Source organism: Bos indicus x Bos taurus, chromosome 5, assembly GCF_003369695.1.
Source record: "Bos indicus x Bos taurus breed Angus x Brahman F1 hybrid chromosome 5, Bos_hybrid_MaternalHap_v2.0, whole genome shotgun sequence".
Lineage (NCBI taxonomy): Eukaryota > Metazoa > Chordata > Mammalia > Artiodactyla > Bovidae > Bos > Bos indicus x Bos taurus.
Genome location: NC_040080.1, coordinates 38,561,635 through 38,578,658, shown reverse-complemented (window position 1 = coordinate 38,578,658; position 17,024 = coordinate 38,561,635).

Genomic DNA, 17,024 nt, shown 5'->3' with positions numbered 1-17,024 from the left:
GAGGCAGGTCAGGTGGTCTGGTATTCCCAACTCTTTAAGAATTTTCCACAGTTTATTGTGATCCACATAGTCAAAGGCTTTGGCATAGTCAATAAAGCAGAAATAGATGTTTTTTTGGAACTCTCTTGCTTTTTGGATGATCCAATGGATGTTGGTAATTAGATGTCTGGTTCCTCTGCCTTTCTGAATCCAGCTTGAACATCTGAAAGTTCATGGATTACGTATTGCTGAAGCCTGGCTTGAAGGATTTTGAACATTACTTTGCTAGCGTGTGAGATGAGTGCAATTGTGCAGTGGTTTGAGCATTCTTTGGCATTGCTTTTCTTTGGGATTGGAATGAAAACAGAACTTTTCCAGTTCTGTGGCCACTGCTGAGTTTTCCAAATTTGCTGGAATATTGAGTGCATCACTTTCACAGTATCATCTTTTAAGATTTGAAATAGCTCAACTGGAGTTCCATCACCTCCACTAGCTTTGATCATAGTGATGCTTTCTAAGGCCCACTTGACTTCACATTCCAGGATGTCTAGCTCTAGGTGAGTGATCACACCATCTTGATTATCTGGGTCATGAAGATCTTTTTTGTACAGTTCTTCTGCATATTCTTGCCACCTCTTACCACTATCTTTAGAGCTACTATATTCTCCATATATCTCAAATATCTGAATTCTTTGGCAAATTCACTAGGCTTTTCTCTAGTTGTGAAAAATAGAGGCTACTCTCTAGTTGTACTACACAAGCTTCTTATCGCAGTGGCCTCTCTCTTTTGAAGCACGTGCTCTAGAGTGTTTGGTCTTCAGTAGTTGTGGCACATGGGCTCACTAGCTGCAGTTCTTGGGCTCTAGAGCAAAGCTTAGTAGTTGTGGTGAACAGGCCCAGCTGCCCTGCTGCATGTAGCATCCTCCCAGACAAGGAATCAAACATGTGTCCCCTGCACTGTCAGCTAGACTTCCACTAATGAGACTCTCTCAGGTAGGAAAGCTCCCAGAGTCATTTTTAAACAAGCTATTTAGAGGTGTGGCCAAGATGGCAGAGTAGGAAGACCCTGGGATGATTAATTCAGATGGACACACCAAAGATTTCACTATATAAGGAGAAACTATTTTTTCAATAATTTGAAAAATACCCACATTTAAGTAACAATTCAACAGAAATCAGTATTAAATCTTCCGCAGAACGTTTTCTTACTTGAAAGTAAAATAAATTAACCATAAGTAAAAACTAGTTTTCTGAGATTGAGAGCCAAGAAAACATTTGCAGCTACTACATAATGAAAATTTACATTTCTGTATTAGAAGGTTAGAACCTTTTAAAGCAGTATCAGTTCCTTAGAGTTTGAGGAAAGTCAAAGTGTTGATAAAAGAGAACTTAAAAAAATTAGCACTCCATTAAATAATAAGAAGACACTTCTCTGATACTTCTACAAATCTTTCTTTACTTTGGAAAGGAAATTTCCAAATGACCTTATTTGAAGGTCATCCATTATTGGTCATCCATTATTGATATGGCGAAGGCAGTGGCACCCCACTCCAGTACTCTTGCCTGGAGAATCCCATGGACGGAGGAGCCTGGTAGGCTGCAGTCCATGGGGTCGCTAGAGTCGGACACGACTGAGCAACTTCACTTTCACTTTTCACTTTCATGCAATGGAGAAGGAAATGGCAACCCACTCCAGTGTTCTTGCCTGGAGAATCCCGGGGATGGGGAAGCCTGGTGGGCTGCCGTCTATGGGGTCGCACAGAGTCAGACATGACTGATGCGATTTAGCAGCAGCAGCAGCATTATTGGTATCGCTCATAGCATGTAGTTTCCCAAAGTTGGGAATAGAATAAGAAAACAACAAATGTCCTTGTGTATGAACAGTAAATGTATCTTCCCTGTAGCTCAGATGGTAAAGAATCTGCCTGCAATGCAGGAGACCTAGGTTCGATCCCTGGGTCAGGAAGATCCTCTGGAGAGGGAATGGCAATCCACTCCAGCATTCTTTCCTGGAGAATCCTATGGACAGAGGAGCCTGGTGGGCTACAGTTGTGGGGTCCCAAACAGTTGGACAGAACTGAGTGACTAACAGTGCTACACTGCTACTACAGAAGCCAATGAAACACCTCTTTGGATGTGGGGTTATATGTATCCTTCCTAGAAGAATAGTTTTGAGTAGTTCCATGTCTATTCTGAAACTTTTAATTATTGATTTAGTCATGGATGGTATTTGGTCAGGTGGTAAATGAGTAGATGAATAACATCACCCAGAAATACGACTGTTTTAATATGGTCAAAAGCCAGATATACTTGTGGTCTTTCCAAGTCAAACACTGCTTCTAATGTTATTGGTTTGGTTATTTGGGCTTTGGCCTTCTCTTGAAGAATGAGAAAGCGCTATATTTTTATATATGAAATACAATTTATTTATGTGGATATGAACGTTCCATGTGTCATTTACTAAGAGTCTATTTTCCTTGCAAACTGAGAATATTTTTTATCATTATTTTCAGGCAATGCTTTGGGGATATTGGAAGATACAGGGAAATGTCGTGGTGGGAGTAATAGTAATATTTATTTTAAAGCTTGGGTTAGTAAAACTCATTACATCTATTCTGGATCCATTTTTGGCTTAGTGAAGAGGAAAGTTTTACCAACTGATGGCCGTTTGATGACCTGCATGGAAAGAATTGGTAGACTCAAGAGAGCACAATTGAGAGAAGTGATCACATCATAAAATGTGACATCATTCTTTGGCACCAGCTGGCATCTTGTGCATGGAGAGTAACATACTCTCAACCACAAATTTTCCCCTTGTGGCTCACCAGAGGGCAGTGTGCAGTAATCAGTTCTACTGTGTCCTGCAATGGATGTCTCCTGTGAAAAAGCCAAGGTCAAATCATCAGAGCCAGACAACAGGAAAGACAATAGCATATGGAAGTTGTTTTGTTATGTTTCCATTCCCCCTACAAGGAATTTTTAATGCTTAGAAATTAACCAATCATACTAGGTGTGATGAATTTTTATGAGTTTTTCATAAATTCTGTGTAACAGTTTCAAATTTATGACAAAAGCTTTGGGATCACTAAACTCAATTCTCCTCTTTAGATTTACAGATGCATAATACTATCCAGAGGTAAGTAAATTCCCTTCCTTTATCTATCTCACACTTGAATTCTCAAGGGTTTTTAATTCTACACACAGATTAAATAATTAAGAGAATATTAATTGAACATTGGAATGTAGGGTATAACAAGATAAAGCACCTATTAACCTTGCTCAAAAGGAACTTGAAATATATCAATGCATTAAAGTGCAAATGAAAATTTGAATACATGATCAAAATTATACAAAGTAGGTGATTTATATAAACTTCTATGAGACTTTGGAGAATGGAAAGATCAAGGCTTTGGGGGAGAGTTCAGAGTCAAAATTTAGTCTTAGAAATGAGTCAAAATTCATTTAGATGTATTGAGAGTGATAAAAACACATCTTCTATGAAAGTAACATCATGGATACTAGGATTTTAGGGTATATAAAAGGTAGTTGTGGGAAATAATGCTAGAGGGCTGCATTGTAAATAGGTCCTTGAGAGCATTGCATATCAGCCATGTTCCCAAAACTGAACTGACAATGGAAATTTATAGGAGCATAAAGTCAGCATTAGTATTGTTTACCAAGAAAATTGTGTAGTATGGTGCAGGAGTGGACTGGATAAGTGAGAATCTAACACATGAACATCACCAGATGGTCAATACTGAAATCAGATTGATTATATTCTTTGCAGCCAAAGATAGAGAAGCACTATACAGGTCAGAAAAAACAAGACCAGAAGCTGACTGTGGCTCAGATCATGAACTCCTTATTGCCAAATTCAGACTTAAACTGAAGAAAGTAGGGAAAACCACTAAACCATTCAGGTATGACCTAAATCAAATCCCTTATGATTATACAGTGGAAGTGACAAATAAATTCAAGGGATTAGATCTGATAGACCAAGTACCTGAAGAACTATGGACATAGGTTCATGACATTGTACAGGAGGCAGTGATCAAGACCATACCCAAGAAAAACAAATGCAAAAAGGCAAAATGGTTGTCTGCAGAGGCCTTACAAATAGCTGTGAAAAGAAGACAAGTGAAAGGCAAAGGAGAAAAGGAAAGATATATCCATTTGAATGCAGAGTTCCAAAGAATAGCAAGGAGATATAAGAAAGTCTTCCTAAGTGATCAATGCAATGAAACAGAGGAAAACAATAGAATGGGAAAGACTAGAGATCTCTTCAAGAAAATTAGAGATACCAAGGGAACCCAGATAACCACAATGGTGTGATCACTCACCTAGAGCCCAACATCCTTGAAGGCGAAGTTAAGTGGGCCTTAGGAAGCATCACTACAAACAAAGCTAGTGGAGGTGATGGAATTCCAGTTGAGCTATTTCAAATCCTAAAAGATGATGCTGTGAAAGTGCTGAACTCAATAAGCCAGCAAATTTGGAAAACTCAGAAGTGGCCACAGGACTGGAAAAGGTCCGTTTTCATTCCAATCCCAAAGAAAGGCAATGCCAAAGAATACTCAAACTACCACACAGTTGCACTCATCTCACATGCTAGCAAAGGAATGCTCAAAATTCTCCAAGCCAGGCTTCAACAGTACGTGAACTGTGAACTTCCAGATGTTAAAGCTAGATTTAGAAAAGGCAGCAGAGCCAGAGATCACATTGCCAACATCCATTGGATCATTGAAAAAACAAGAATATTCCAGAAAAAACATCTACTTCTGCTTTATTGACTATGCCAAAGCCTTTGACTGTGTGGATCACAACAAACTGTGGGAAATTCTTAAAAAGATGGGAATACCAGACCACCTGACCTGCCTCTTGAGAAATCTACATGCAGGTCAGGAAGCAACAGTTAGAACTGGACATGAAACATCAAAGTGGTTCCAAATAGGGAAAGGAGTACATCAAGGCTATATATTGTCACCCTGCTTACTTAACTTCTATGCAGAGTAAATCATGAGAAATGCTGGGCTGGATGAAGCACAAGCTGGAATCAAGATTGCCAGGAGAAATATCAATAACCTCAGGTATGCAGATGACACCACTCTTATGCCAGAAAGCAAAGAAGAACTAAAGAGCCTCCTGATGAAAGTGAAAGACGAGAATGAAAAAGTTGGCTTAAAACTCAACATTCAGAAAACGAAGATCATGGCATCTTAGATCGTCCCATCACTTCATGGCAAATAGATAGGAAAGCAATGGAAACAGTGACAGACTTTATTTTGGGGGGGGGGGGTCCAAAATCACTGCAGATGGTGACTGCAGCCATGAAATTAAAAGACACTTATTCCTTAGAAGGAAGGTTATGACCAACCTAGACAGCATATTAAAAAGCAGAGACATTACTTTCCCAACAAATGGCCATTTAGTCAAAGCTATGGTTTTTCCAGTAGTCTTGTATGGATGTGAGACTTCGACTATAAAGAAAGCTGAGTGCCAAAGAATTGATGCTTTTGAACTATCATGTTGGAGAAGACTCTTGAGAGTCCCTTGGACTGCAAGGAGATCCAACCAGTCCATTCTATAGGAAATTAGTCCTGAAATATTCATTGGAAAGACTGATGCTGAAGCTGAAACTCCAATACTTTGGCCACCTGATGCCAAGAACCACCTCATTGGAAGAGACCCTGATGCTGGGAAAGATTGAAGGCAGGAGGAGAAGGGGACAACAGTGGATGAGCTGGTTGGATGGCATCATTAACTCAATGCACGTGAGTTTGAGTAAACTCTGGGAGCTGGTGATGGACAAGGAGGCCTGGTGTGCTGCTGTCCATGGGGTCATAAAGAGTCAGACACAACTGAGTGACTGAACTGAACTGAACTGAAAGGTTGGGAGTTGAGTCAAAAGGTTATTTCAGTATCATGTGGATTTTGAGATTGAAAAGAAGGCCAACAAAGGTACATAAAAGTCAAAACTAAGTGGATGTGGGTGAAGTGAAAAGAGAGCATAGTTTGAGGTTGTGAGCCCAAGCAGAAGGATGATGACATTGAAAGATAGGTCCCAGAAGAGGTAGGTTTGGGGAAGAAATGGATACATCCACCAAAAATCTTCAATAGAAAATCTTCGTCAAATCTCTATGAAGTGAAATCTTTCTCTTTTTTTCCAAATTAATTCAGATGAAGAACTCATTATTTTTGATACCCTCAAAAGTCTTCTCCAACAACAAACTTGTTTATTGAAATGTTTTGAAATTTTAAAATGTGAAAGTCTAAGAGGAGTTTATTTTACACTCTGGTTAACAGGCTTGAATTATATCATCATGTCAAATGGAAGGAAATGCAAGGTGTTCTCTCACCACTAAGGAAAATAAGATTCATAAAAATTTATTATTATTTAAAAAATTAAAAATATCCTAATTTTACCAGGTAGTGAATTTCTGCTTAATGAAAAGAAAAGAGCTGGAATTTTTCACCCATGCAAGAACCATACTCTGTATTTTTTTCTTTTCTAATAAAAAAATATATGATAGAACATTTAAATGAATCAATAATGATATTATTGAAAAAAACAAAAACATATATAACTTCCTTTAATATTTTCAAACATGTTTCTTATATTAACCTAAAAGGCTGTGATGGAGGCACAGTTGCTCAAACACATTGTAATATTTTTCCCTAATTTGGTTGACAGTTACAAAACCCAGAGACAAAGCTATGAAAGAAACTTTTCCAGTTAAAGCATCTGCTTTTGTGGCAAGTTTTTCAATCAATCATATAGGAAGTTTTGGAGTTGCCTTGAGTTCATCTGTTAGTTTTTCTACTCAAATTAAATAAATGACATCATAAGTAAAATAGACTCTTTTCTTGGCCACTAAAAAAAAAAAAAGAATCCATTACTAAATTTTCTCACTAAACTGAATTTTTATCATCCTACCTTTCATCTCGACCCTTTAAATACTTGTTTATCAGATAACTTTTGTCCATCCCTGTGGACTTAGAGCTTGAATTTTTTTATGTGTAAACCACTTAGTCTTCCACATTTTAATCATTTTCTCTCCACTCTGCCCTCATACTCATATAATTTATTTAGAACAAAATAAGCCTTTCATCTTAGTAGGCTATTATGAGTGATATTTCTTAGTGAATGTCTTATCAAATTAGAACTTTTATGCTTTATGCTACTATTAATACCACTCCTCTTGGTCCCCAAGATGGTCTGAAGTACTATAGGAAGCCCTCTTGAGTCAACACCATCAGGACTTTAGGTGAACTTCAGAAACTGACACCACCACATTGTTCTGTGATCACCCCTTCTCTTGTTTATGTATCAATACAGGAATGTGAACCCTCTAAGGGGAAGGATGGTTTCTAATTTAAGAAGTTCTCTGAGTTCAACTTGCTAGAAAGCAAGAAAGGAGTGGAGATGTCAAATAGTGACAAGATTTCTGGAAGTGGAGAAGGTTGTGATTTTGGCTGGTATTCCACTAAAGGAAAAAAAGGTGGTACCAGAAAATGAGATTATAATTATTATCCAAAGATCAGAAAACAGAAAAAAAATCTCTGTTCTTCCCTTTCAGAGATAATGTCTCCAATATACCTTTATTTGTGTAAGTAATCAGTTAATTATTTACAGTAAAATACACATAAGATTTACCGTCTTACCCACTTCCAAGTGTATTCAGTGACATTATATACACTCACGTTGTTGTGCGCCCATCAGCACCACCTGTCTCCAGAACCCTTCATCTTGCTACCCCATGCTAAGTCACTTCAGTCGTGTCTGACTTTGTGTGACCCCATAGACGGCAGCCCACCAGGTTCCCCCGTCCCTGGGATTCTCCAGGCAAGAACACTGGAGAGGGTTGCCATTTCCTTCTCCAGTGCATGAAAGTGAAAAGTGAAAGTGAAGTCGCTCACTCCTGTCCGACTCTAGCGACCCCATGGACTGCAGCCTACTAGGCTCCTCCATCCATGGGATTTTCCAGGCAAGAGTACTGGAGTCGGGTGCCATAAAATCTTCATTCCCTCCTCCCCACAGCACCTAGAAACCACCACTCTACTTTCTCTCTCTATGAATTCGATTACTTAAGGTAACTCATGTGTGAAATTAGCTATTTGTTTCTTTGTGACTGGTTCTACTTCACTTACATGCCTTAGCATGTGTCAGAATTTTCTTCTTTTTTAAGTCTGAAAAATACCTGTGTGTGTGTGTGTGTGTGTGTGTGTGTGTGTGTGTGCGCGCTCGCATGCGCGATCTGTCTTTGGCTTTTGGGTTGTTTCCATAATTTAGCTATTGTGAATAAGCTGCCGTGAACATGGATGTATAAATCTCTCTTCAGGTAGCTCTTTTCATTCTTTTGGGTGTATATTCAGAAGCAGAATTACTGGATCATATGACAATTCTATTTTTAATTTTTTGAGGAAGCACCATGCAGTTTTAATTACTATAACTTTATAGTAAGCTTTGGAATCGAGAAGTATGAGACATTTAACTTTGATCTTCTTTTTCAAAATTGTTTTGGATACTCAGGGTCCCTTGAGATTTTATATGAATTTCAAGATGGGTTTTTCTAATTCTACCAGAAAAAGTCTTTGGGATTTTTTGATAGGATCTTGATTGCTTTGGATCAATTATTGATCCCTTTGTGTAGCATTGATATCTTAACTTAAGTTGGAAGTGAGGTGAAGTCACTCAGTCGTGTCCGACTCTTTGTGACCCCATGGACTGTAGCCTACCAGGCTCCTCTGTCCATGGGATTTTCCAGGCAATAGTACTGGAATGGATTGTCATTTCCTTCTCCAGAGAATCTTCACGACCCAGGGATTGAACCCGGGTCTCCCGCATCGTAGACAGACGCTTTACCGTCTCAGCCACCAGGGAAGTCCTGGTAACATATGTTGGAAGATAAGTCCAATAACATATTGGAAGATAAGTCTTCCAATCTCCAATATTTCTATAAGGCTGAAAACAAGCGCTATTTTAAAAAGACCATTTATTGGATGAAAAGCACTTGAAACATTTTATTCAAGGCTCTCATGATGTCAAATTCCAAGCAGTTGGTAAGAGATTGAGGATTGGAGTTATCTAATAAAAAATTAAAACACAACCAGAGGAGGAGGCAGCAGAAAAATTTAAAAACACAGCTTTGTTGTTATTCCCATGTATATTAGACTTTGTTTATATATTTTTATTATATTCTTACTGATCTATATCTATGGTGATATGTCACCATATCACAGTTTTAATTATTATAATTTTATAATTTGCTCTAATGTTTAGTGGGTGGAATATCTGTATATTGTTCTCTCATTAATAAATTAATCTTGCTCATGATTCTTTTTGAGAAAACTTCATAAGAATTTTACCAAATTTTAAAAACATTTTCATTAAAATCCTATTTAAATCACAGTAAGTGTATAAATTAATTTGAAGGGACTGGATATTTTCATAATATTGAAACTTCAACATCCAAGAATGAGGTATGTCTTTTCATTTATTCAAAATTTGTTTAAGAAAAGTCCTATTGACTTCTTTAAGCATTTTCTACTATTGTTAAGTTTGATATATATAATGATTGTAAAATTTCATCACCATCTTTCCTAAGTGAATAATAATTGTTATTGCTGGCATGGAAAATAAACCCACAAATTTCTATGATTTTAGCATTAATTCATCTGAGTTTTGCAGAGTAAAGAGAGTCACATTCAGCAATAATGAATATTTTGTTCTCCTATCTGTAATTGCACTTGGCTGTACATGGACATATGTCAGTAAAGAAGAGTGGTGTAAGCATGCATCATGCACTGTTTTTCATTTTTACTAGAATACCTCTAATGTTTTACCATTAAACATTCTAGAACACAAGAAATTATCATGATTTAAAGGTATGGATTTATTTTTTATTAAGGATTGGATTTTGAAGCTTATCGAATATAATTTCTGTATTGTATCAGTCTGAGCTTGGCATTTCAAGTAATCCATGTACTAAGTTTAATGTGGAAATTATGGAATTACATATCTTGTGGAAGAACTACAGAAACAAAGGTCAGGGAGTTAAAACCTGAAGATCTCAGTCTGAACTCAGAGTAGGTGGTTCACAAATCCCATATTTGCAACCACCTCAGAGATAATGGTCTCTCCTTCTCTTGAATCCTAAAAATCTCATGTCAGTGCATCTTATTGGCAACTTCTGACTAGGAGTTGCAGCCTGTGACTTCTTCTCTACAATGAAAGGGTGAAGAAGTGATGCCAAGTGAATGACTATCCACTCCAATTTATGAAGATGATCATTACTACAAAGAGCATATAAGTTTCTTTTAATGTGATGAATTGTATCACTTGTTATCACTAAATTGTGTCCAACTCATTGGTTTGAAATAAAACGTACCTATTTTTTTTAATATATCATCAAATTTAGTTTAAAACTCTATTTTATTTAGCTGTTTTTTTTTTTTTTGCATTGTATTTATGAAAGAGTTCTGCAGCTGTACTGTGGTATCTTTATCCAATTTTGCTACTGAACAAAGATTATACTTGCTTTATAAAATGAAGGCTGTCATCTTTTTCTGTATTCTAAAAGAATTTAAATTTATCATTTGTAATTATCTGTTACTAGATAATTAGAAATAACCTACAAACAGTTCTGGATCCAATACCCTTTTTACCTCTCCCCATTTTCCCCTAATTTTATGAGTAAATATAGATCTGTGCTCTTTTCAATTTAAACAATATTATAATAGGAAAAATAAGCTTTCTAAAGCTGAAGAAACATGTTCACTTGTAATGAAAATAGTTCAATAACCGAATTGGGCTAAATTAATATAAAAGTACTAATACTTAGATACATTAGGATGAAATTTTTAATTTCAAAGGAAAAGAATATTCTACACCATGGCAGCCAGTTAACACAGATTGCCTTTAAAGCGGTAAAACTCAGATCAGCCTTGGGCCTGAATATAAATTTAAAGGAAAGAAAAGACTGTATCCTTTTGAAATAAAGTTTTTTAACCCCCAAAAGTGCAACTAAATTGTTCTTTACATAAGAAATCAACAGAAAGACATTCTTATATGTGCAGAGACTCAGAAGGTATGCTGCTGCTGCTGCTGCCAAGTCGCTTCAGTCGTGTCCGATTCTGTGCGACCCCAGAGACGGCAGCCCACAAGGCTCCCCCATCCCTGGGATTCTCCAGGCAAGAACACTGGAGTGGGTTGTCATTTCCTTCTCCAGTCAGAAGGTATATGACCCAAATAGTCTTAATTAAAATGTTTTCAAATATAAGTCTCTAGCCAATGGGAAATGTCTCAAATAAACAATAAGAGAGATAACATCACAAAAGAGAGGAAAAATGATAATATAGAAGAATCAAGAGAAGCATCAAAGGCAGTTCAAAATTGAATTAAATAAAACACTTGGCTTTGACTAGATGGACTTTTGTTAGCAAAGGAATGTCTCTGCTTTTTAATAATCTGGTCCCTGATCATGGGACCAGACCAGGTGGCTCTTTAGTTCTTCTTCACTTTCTGCCATAAGGGTAGTGTCATCTGTATATCTGAGGTTATTGATATTTCTCCCGGCAATCTTGATTCCAGCTTGTGCTTCATCCAGCCCAGCATTTCTCATGATGTATCCTGCATATAAGTTAAATAAGCAGGGTGACAATATACAGCCTTGACATATTCCTTTTCCTATTTGGAACCAGTCTTTTGTTCCATGTCCAGTTCTGACTGTTGCTTCCTGACCTGCATACAGATTTCTCAAGAGGCAGGTCAGGTGGTCTGGTATCCCATCTCTTTCAGAATTTTCCAGAGTTTGTTGTGGTCCACACAGTCAAAGGCTTTGGCATTTGTCAATAAATGACAATAAATATATAGTCAATAAAGCAGAAGTAGAATTTTTTCTGGAACACGCTTGCTTTTTCAATGATCCAACAAATGTTGGCAATTTGATCTCTGGTTCCTCTGCCTTTTCTAAATCTAGTTTGAACATCTGGAAGTTCATGGTTCACATATTGCTTAAGCCTGGCTTGGAGAATTTTGAGCATTCCTTTGCTAGCATGTGAGATGAGTGCAATTGTGTGGTAGTTTGAGCATTCTTTGGCATTGCCTTTCTTTGGGATTAGAATGAAAATGGACCTTTTCAGTCCTGTGGCCACTTCTGAGTTTTCCAAATTTGCTGGCTTATTGAGTTCAGCACTTTCACAGCATCATCTTTTAGAATTTGAAATAGCTCAACTAGAAATCCGTCACCTCCTCTAGCGTTGTTCGTAGCAATGCTTCCTAAGGCCCACTTGACTTTGCCTTCCAGGTTGTCTGGCTCTAGGTGAGTGATCACACCATCATGATTATCTGAGTCATGAAGATCTTTTTTGTACAGTTCTTCTGTGTATTCTTGGCACCTCTTCTTAATATCTTCTGCTTCTATTAGGTCCGTACCATTTCTGTCCTTTATTGAGCCCATCTTTGCATGAAATGTTCCCTTGGTATCTCTAATTTTCTTGAAGAGATCTCTAGTCTTTCCCATTCTATTGTTTTCCTCTATTTCATTGCACTGATCACTTAGGAAGGCTTTCTTATCTCTCCTTGCTATTCTTTGGAACTCTGCATTCAAATGGATATATCTTTACTTTTCTCCTTTGCCTTTCACTTGTCTTCTTTTCACAGCTATTTGTAAGGCCTCCTCAGACAACCATTTTGCCTTCTTGCATTTGTTTTTCTTGGGGATGGTCTTGATCACTGTCTCCTATACAATGTCATGAACCTCCGTCCATAGTTCTTCAGGCACTCGGTCTATCAGATCTAATCCCTCGTATCTATTTGTCACTTCCACTGTATAATCATAAAGGGATTTAATTTAGATCATATCTGTATGGTCTAATGGTTTTCCCTACTTTCTTCAATTTAAGAATTGAATTTGAATCCAAATTCAAATTTCTGAATTTGACAATAAGGAGTTCATGCTCTAAGCCACAGTCAGCTCCCAGTCTTGTTTTTTTCTGACTGTGTAGTGAGTGCTTCTCCATCTTTGGCTGCAAAGAATATAATCAATCTGATTTCAGTATTGACCATCTGGTGATATCCATGTGTAGAGTCTTTTCTTGTATTGTTGGAAGAGTGTGTTTGCTATGAACAGTGCATTCTCTTGGCAAATTCTATTAGCCTTTGCCCTGCTTCACTCTGTACTCCAAGGCCAAATTTGCCTGTTACTCCAGGTATTTCTTGACTTTCTACTTTTGTATTCCAGTCCCCTATAATTAAAAGGTTATCTTTTTTTTTGGTTTTGCCATTTTTGCATTGTGAGTGGGCTTTTGAAATGACAATTTTGAGCCTTGTTTTCTGTGCTAATGTTCAGTACAAGATGGTAGACACTACAGTGACAGCTGCGCAGCACTGGAGGGGCTCGAAGGAGATAACATACATTCAAGGGCAGAGAAGCCCCAGCCAGACATTAGGTGCTGAAGTGGTGGCTGCACGGTGCTGGAGAGACTGTGAGGAGATAACCTGCGTCCCAGAGCAAAGAAGAAGCCCCAGCAAGATGGTAGGAGGGGTGAAATCATGTTTAGAATCAAACCCCATACCTGCCAGAAACGCTCAGAGGGCTCAAACAAACCTTGTGCACACCAGGACCCAGGGACCCCAAAGAGACTGAGATAGAACTGTGTTTCCATGTCTCCTGTGGAGGTATGGGTCAGCAGTGGCCTGCTGCAGGGGCAGGGGCTCTGGGTACAGCAGACTTGGGCATGGCATAAGCCCTCTTGGAGGAGGTCACCATTAACCCCACCATAGAGCCACCAGAACTTACACAGGACTGGAGAAACAGACTCTTGGTGGGCACAAACAGAACCTTGTGTGCACCAGGACCCAGCAGAAAGGAGCAGTGACTCCACAAGAAACTGACCCAGACTTGCCAGTAAGTGTCCAGGAGACTGCGGCAGAGGCATGGGTTGGTGGTGGCCTGCTGCAGTGCTGGAGGCATTGAGTGTAGCAGGGCATGCATGGGACCTTTTGAAGGAAGTCACCATTATCTTAATTACCTGCACCATAGTTTGGCCCCAAGGAAATGACAGGGAGGGAACACAGCACCACTCATTAACAGAAAACTGGATCAAAGATTTACTGAGCATGGCCCCCCGTTCATCAGAACAAGACCCTGTTTCCCCCTCAGTCAGTCTCTCCCATCAGGAAGCTTCCATAAGCCTCTTATCCTTCTTCATCACAGGGAAGACAGACTGAAAACCACAATCATGGGAAACTAACCAATCTGATCAAATGGGCCATAGCCTTGTCTAACTCAATGAAACTATGAGCCATGCTGTGTAGGGTCACCTAAGACAGACAGGTCATGATGGAGAGTTCTGACAAAATATGGTCCACTGGAGAGGGGAATGTCAAACCACTTTACTATTCTTGCCTTGAGAACTGCATGAACAGTATGAAAAGGCAAAAAAATAAGACACTGAAAGATGAACTCCCCAAGTCAGTAGGTGCCCAATGTGCTATGGGAGATCAATGGAGAAATAACTCCAGAAAGAATGAAGGGATGGAGCCAAAGCAAAAACAACACCCAGTTGTGGATGTGACTGGTGATGGAAGTAAAGTCCGATGCTATAAAGAGCAATATTGCATAGGAACCTGGAATGTTAGGTCCATGAATCAAGGCAAATTGAAAGTGGTCAAACAGGAGATGGCAAGAGTGAACATCAACATTTTAGGAATCAGCAAACTAAAATAGACTGGAATGGGTGAATTTAACTCAGATGACCATTATATCTACTACTGTGGGCAAGAATCCCTTAGAAGAAATGGAATAGCCATCATGGTCAACAAAAGAGTCTGAAATGCAGTACTTGGATGCAATGTCAAAAACCACAGAATGATCTCTGTTCATTTCCAAGGCAAACCATTCAATATCACAGTAATCCAAGCCTATGCCCCACCAGTAATGCTGAAGAAGCTGAAGCTGAATGGTTCTAATGAAGACCTACAAGACCTTCTAGAACTAACACCCCCCCCCAAAAAAAAAGTATAGCAAAGAGAAAACATTGAAAATAGAAAATAGAGGAGCATAAATATTTAAGGAACTGTTAGAAGAAAATCTAGTGAAATGGGCTGAGAAAAAAAAAGTCAATAATTGAATACAAACCAGGAGAGAGTGGTGTCACAAAAGACAAATTAGGGGGAAAAATTTTCAAGATATCCTAATTTACAGAAAGAATTTAAGGTAAAAAACAGTCAAAGAATCAAGGGGCCAGAGCCACTATAGGAGATAAAGATTGAAAAAGGACCTGAAAGACGGTGATCCTGTCTTTGACAATTTTACAGAGCTGAACCTTGGAAATGTTGTGTGAAGGGTACTAGATGTTGTAACAGATTGAGTAGTAACAAAAAGCTGAGGCAGCTTTTTTGAAAAAGCAAAGGAAGACGTAGCTTTTAAGTATTTATTCAACAGTTCCCTATCTTTTTTTCTCTTCAATTTTATGTAAATTTTTACTAAGTTTTAAATTCAGGACAGTGCACAAATCATGAGTATAGCTCAGTGAATATTCACAAAGTGAATACATGCATGTAAGCAACATGCAGACCAAGAAACAACCTAGCAGAAGCTCAAGGTGTCTTTTGTGTTCCCTCCTTTTTTCCACCCATCCTTCATTTCCAAGCTTAGCGTTATCTTGATCTCTAACACATCATAATTCAGATATGTTGTCTCTGTGCTTCCCTGTCTTTTAAAGTAAAATGTGACTTTATGTAAAGTAAAAAGTAATGTCTCAGTTCAGTTCAGTTCAGTCGCTCAATCGTGTCCGACTCTTTGTGACCCCATGAATTGCAGCACGCCAGGCCTCCCTGTCCATCACCAACTCCCGGAGTTCACTCAAACTCACATCCATCGAGTCGGTGATGCCATCCAGCCATCTCATCCTCTGTTGTCCCTTTCTCCTCTTGCCCCCAACCCCTCCCAGCTTCAGAGTCTTTTCCAATGAGTCAACTCATCGCATGAGGTGGCCAAAGTACTGGAGTTTCAGCTTTAGCATCATTCCTTCCAAAGAACACCCAGGACCAATCTCCTTTAGAATGGAGTTGACAGATATTTTTAGCTTGTCCCTTCTTTCAGTATCTGTATCACATCATGTTCATTACAATAAGTCCCCTGCATATGAACAAGTACCATTCTGAGAGTGCGTTCTTAAGTCTGATGTGTCCTTAAATCCAACAAAGTTAGCCTAGATACCAAACTAACAAGGCTGGCTATATAGTACTGCACTATAATTGGTTTATTATGCTTTTCACACAAATGATACATAAAATACAAACACAAAAAAAATAAAGAAAACATATATAATCTTACAGCACAGTACCTTGAAAAGGACAGTAGCACAATCCAACAGATAGCATACAGGGGCTGACATCCAGGCAACAGGTAAGAAGAGTTACTGACTGGAGCAGGGGAAGAAGGTGAGAAATGGTAGAACTGAAAGGTTGTCAGCAATAGGAGATGGAGGGCAAACTGCAATTTCGCCTATGCCTGACGTTAATGGCACAGGTTCTCATTCCTGGTTGGATTAAAATCTTTGTACACTCTTGAAAAAACAAACCAGTGATGTCTGGTTAGTAGCTCTTTTCCTTCTCATCATAAATGACATAGTAGCCTGGATTGCATTCTTTTTTTTTTTTTAAACATATTTACTTTTAATTGGAGAATAATTGCTTTACACTATTGTGTTGGTTTCTGCCATACATCAACATGAATCAGCCATAGGTATACATATTTCCCTTCTCTCCTGAATTGTCGTCCCACCTCCCACCCCATCCCACCCCTCTAGGTTGTCACAGAGTACTAGTTTGAGGTCCTTGAGTCATACAGCAAATTACCACTGGCTACCTATTTTACACACAGTAATATAATTAATTCCATACTACTCTCTCAATTCGTCCCACCCTCTTCTTCCCCGACTGTGTCCACAAGTCTGTTCTTTATGTCTGTGTCTCTATTGCTGCCCTGCAAGTAGGTTCATCATACCACCTTTCTAGATTTCATATATGCATTAATATA